We start from the raw sequence: 5,293 nt of genomic DNA on the forward strand, positions 1-5,293 counted from the left end.
ATCGGGTCGGACCACCAAATCCCGCGGTATTTCGGGATCGAGTCTGCGGGTGGAATCGGCACCTCGTCCCGCTGTCCGGTTCCCCCCCGTCGACTACAACGGGTTTCCGAGGCCCGGCGGTCAGGCGCGGTTCGCTCCGCAATCCGCCGGCCGAACTCCACCGGGCAGGGCTCGTCGGAAAGAGGGTACCCTCCCGCGTGACATACCGGCGCACTGAACCCGCAGCCTGACCGGGAAGGTTAAGACTCAGCCCGCTAAATGCCCGGCCCCGGGCAAACCCCCCCCCTCCCCAACCCGGTCTCGGCGCCATATCTCGGGGATGTGAGTTTACAAGTTGACCAGGCGACGTCAACCAAGTTGCATGTTTCCCCCCTAACCCCACACTCACCCACCTCTATTGAAGAGTCTCTGCTCTTCTCTCTGACCTGGATAGCAGGCCATTGTAGAATGCGAGCATGTGCAAATCCTCCCTCTCCATTGAACAATCCAAGCTGTTTTCTCTGGCCCAGGTAACTGCCCAGGTAACTGGCACTTGCACAATGCGGGAACGGAAATGTTGTCCATTTCCATTCAACAATCACCACTCGCCTCTGTGACCGAGTTAACTGGTAGTCCCAGATGTTGAAATGAACAAGTCGCCATATCAGATGTACAATCCAAGCTCCTGGCTATGATCCGGGTAACAGGCAATTCCGCAATGCTGGAATGAACAAATGCCCCATCTGCTCCATTGAGCAATTCCAGCTCATCTCTGAGACCGCACAGAGTCTCACAATGCAAATGTGAACAAATATCCCATCTCCAATGAACAATCCCAGCTCCCCTCCTAACGCGGCCTACAGCTCCTCTTACTCACCCAGATAGCAGACAGTTCCACAACACTGGAATTAACAGAACCCCATTCGCATTGGACAATTCCAGCTCCTCTCTTTGGCGCAGATCACAGACAGCTTCACAATAAGAGAAAGAAGAAATTCCTCATCCTTACTGAGCAATTTAATTTCCCCTCTGACACGGATATCAAGCAGTTCCACAATGTGGGAATGAGGAAATCCACGAGCTCCATTGAATCCTTGCTCCTCTCTCTGACCCGGGTAACAGGAAGTTCCACAAAGTAAGAATGAACAAATCCCCTAACTCCATTAAATGCTGCTAATTGCATTCTCTGACAGATGGTAGTCAGTTCCATAATTCGACAAGAAACAATTATCCATCTACAATGAAAAATACCTGCTGCTCTCTCTGACCCAGATAGCAGGCTGTTGCACAACGTGAGACTGAACAATGCCACCAACTTGCATTGAACAAACCCAGATCTTATCTCTGGCTCGGACAACTGGTTCCACAATGTGTGAATGCTCAAGTCCCTCATCGCAATTGAACAATTCCAGCTCCTATATCTTGGCCGCATCACAGGCAGTTCCACAATATTAGATTGAATAGATGTCACATCGCTATTGAACAATCCCAAATCCTGTCTCAGGACCGGGAAGTTGGCAGTTCCACAATGTGAGAATGAAGGAAATCAAAATCCCCATTAAACAATCTCAGCTCCTCTCCCTCTCCCTCTTCCAATAGCAGGCACAATGCGGGAATGAAATAATCCTGGTCTCCATTGTGCAGATCCATCTCCTCACTCCAAACCCAATAACAGGCATTTCTATAAGGTGGGAATCAACAAATCCCCATGTGCAGTAATCTATTCCAGCTCTTTCTCTGGCCAGAATAACAGGCGGTGCCCTAATGCAGAAATTAATACGTCCTCATATAATAAGTCCCCGTAGTAGTTGCAGGCACGTAGTGCAGGAGTCTCCTGTGGCATTCCCCCTCTCAAATAGATGTACTGCTTTGGATACTGTTGGGGGATATGACCACCTGGGGGAAAGCAGCAACAGCCACGTCCGTGGCACCACGGAGGTCGCTGCTGCACAGCAGGGGAGGAAAAGCGGTGGAAGAACTCTAGTGATAAGGTACTCTATCGTAAGCGGTGCAGGCAGGCGTTTCTGTGGCCACAAACGAGACTCCAGGATGGTATGTTGCCTCCCTGGTGCGAGGGTCAAGGATGTCTCGGAGTGGCTGCTGCACATTCTGAAAGGGAAGGGTGAGCATCCAGAGGTACCAAAAACATAGAGAGGAAGAGAGATGAGGTCCTGCAAAGTGAATATAGGGAGTTAGGCAGAAGGTTAAAAAGCAGGACCTCTAGGGTTGTAATCTCAGGATTGCTCCCTCTGCCACGTGCTAGTGAGGGTAGGAATGGGAGGATAGAACAAATGAATGCGTGGCTGAAGAGTTGGTGTCGGCGGGACAGCTTCAAATACTTGGATCATTGGGATCTCTGCTGGTGCAGGGGTGACCAGTACAAGAGGGACGTGTTGCATCTGAACTGGAAGGGGCCAATATCCTTGCGGGAAGGTTTGCTATTACTACTCAGGAAGGTTTAAACTAGTCTGGCAGGGGTGATGGACCCAAAGTAGTAGTCTCTCCGATGAGATAGTTGAGACAAATGCAGAGGCTATAGCAAGAAAGTCCTGTAGGCAGGCCGGGCAGGGGCAGGACAGGGAGCGTGGATGGTCTGGTAGTCTAAACTGCATTTACTTTAATGCAAGAAGCCATACAGGTAAGACAGTTGAACACAGAACATGGATCAGTACATGGGATTGTGATGTTATAGCTATTACGGAAACGTTGTTGAGGAATGGGCAGGACTGGCAGCTCAATGTTCTGGGTACTGATGCTTCCGAGGTGAGGTGGAGTCAAGACCGGAGGGTCAGTTGCACTGTTGATTAGGGAGGACATCACGGCAGTACTTAGAGAGGATATCCCGTGGGTGGGGGGGGAGGGAGGGGGGATGTCCAGCGAGGCCACATGGGTAGAACTTAGAAATAAGAAAGGGGCGATCACATTGATGGGATTATACTATGGGCCCCCGAATAGTCAGAGGCAATTGGAGGAGCATATATGCAGGGAAATCACAGATAGTTGTAGGAATTATAGAGTTGTAATAGTAGGTGATTTTAACATGCCTAATATTGACTGGGACTGCCTTAGTGCTATGTGATCAAATGGGGAAGAATTTGTTAAGTCTGTCCAGGATAGTTGTCTGAGGCAGTATGTGGATGGCCCTACTAGAGAAGGGGCTACACTCGACCTCCGCTTCGGAAATAAGGATGGGCAGGAGGTTGATGTGTCAGTGGGGTTGCACTTTTGGACCAGTGACCATAACTCTATTAGCTTCAAGATAGTTATGGAAAAGGATAGGACTGGTCCTCAGGTTGAGCCCGAAATTGGGGGAAGGCTAGTTTCCATGGCATCAGACAGGAACTCTCAAAAGTTGAATGGGAGAGGCTGTTTACAGGTAAAGGGACGTCTGGCAAATGGCAGGTTTTTAAAAATGAGATAGGAAGAGTTCAGGGCCGGCATGTTCCTGTTAGATTGAAGGGCAAGCCTGGCAAGTTTAGGGAACCTTGCTTGACAAGGGATATTGAGGGTCTGGTCAGGACAAAGAAGGATGCATATGTCTGGTATAGGCTGCTGGGATCAAGCGAGTCCCTCGAGGAGTACAGGGGATGGAGGAGTACACTTAAGAAGGAAATTAGGAGGGCGAAAAGGGGACATAGGATTTCCCTGGCCAATACGATAATGGAGAATCCTAAAAGATTCTATAAGTAGGTTAAGAGTAAAAGGGTAGCTAGGGAGAGAGTCAGTCCTCTTAAGGATCAGTGTGGTAACCCATGTGTGGAGCCACAGGAAACGGGCGAGGTCTAAAATGAATACTTCTGATCTGTATTTACCGTGGAAAAGGTCCTGGAAGATAGATAGCGACTTCGTTGGGGGAGTGGGGGGAGGGGGGGGGGCGGTGGGGTGACGTGCAGCGATATCCTGGAGCATATCAACATTACAAAGGAGAATGTGTTGGAGGTTTTGAAGCTCATTAAGGTGGATAAATCCATAGGGCCTGACCAGGTGTATGCTAGCATGCTATGGGAGGAGCTTTCTGTATCATCGTTAGCCACGGGTGAGCTACCGGAAGACTGGAGGATAGCTAATGTTGTGCATTTATTGAAGAAGGGCATTAGGGATAAGCCAGGGAACTACAGGCCGGTGAGCCTTACATCAGTGGTGGGACAGTTATTGGAAGGGATTCTGAGAGACAGGATTTATATGCATCTGGAAAGGCAAGGTCTGATTAGGGATAGTCAGCATGGCTTTGTGCGTGGGAAATCATGTCTCACGAATTTGACTGAATTTTTTTGAGGAGGTGACCAAGAGGATTGACGAGGGCAGGGCGATGGACGTTGTCTGCATAGATTTTAACAAGGCCTTTGACAAGGTCCCGCATGGTAGGCTGGTCCAGAAGGTTCGAACACATGGGATCCAGGGTGAGCTTGTCAATTGGATACAAAATTGGCTTGGTGATAGGAGGCAGAGGATGGTAGTGGAGGGTTGTTTTTCAGATTGGAGGCCGGTGACGATTGGAGTGCCTCAGGGATCGGTGCTGGTCAATCTGTTGTTTGTCATGTATATTAATGACTTGGATGTGACTGTAGGGGGCATGATTAGTACCTTTGCAGAGGACACCAAAATTAGTGGTACAGTGGACAGTGAAGAACGTTGTCTAAGATTACAACAGGATATAGATCAACTGGGAAAGTGGGCAAGGGGTTAGCAAATGGAATTTAACGCCGACAAGTTTGAAGTGATCGATTTTAGGAAGTTAAATCAGGGCAGGACATATGCAGTGAATGGCAGGGACCTGGGGAGTGCTGTTCAGCAGAGAGACCTTGGGGTGCAAGTACATAGTTCCCTGAAAGTGGAAACACGGGTAGACATGGTGGTGAAGAAGCCGTATGGCATGTTTGCTTTCATTGACCGAGGCATTGTGTACAAGAGTTGGGACGTCATGTTATAGTTGTACATAACGTTGGTTCGGCCGCATTTGGAGTACTGTGTGCAGTTTTGGTCACCGCACTACTGGAAAGATGTGATTTAGCGAGAGAGGGTGCAGAAAAGATTCACAAGGATGTTGCCTGGTTTGGAGGGCCTGTGGTATAAATATATATTGGATAGACTGGGTCTGTTTTCCCTGGAGGGAAGGAGGCTGAGAGGGGACATGATAGAGGTATGTAAAATTATGAGGGGCAAAGATAGGGTTGATAGCCAGAGTCTGTTTCCATGGTAAGGATTACTAAAACTAGAGGGCATAGTCTTAAGGTGAGATGGAGGAGGTTTAAAGGGGATCACAGACGTATAATTTTCACACAAAGAATAGTGGGTATCTGGAATAAATAGCCAA

Source organism: Heterodontus francisci, unplaced genomic scaffold (genome assembly GCF_036365525.1).
Source record: "Heterodontus francisci isolate sHetFra1 unplaced genomic scaffold, sHetFra1.hap1 HAP1_SCAFFOLD_201, whole genome shotgun sequence".
Classification (NCBI taxonomy): Eukaryota; Metazoa; Chordata; class Chondrichthyes; order Heterodontiformes; family Heterodontidae; genus Heterodontus; species Heterodontus francisci.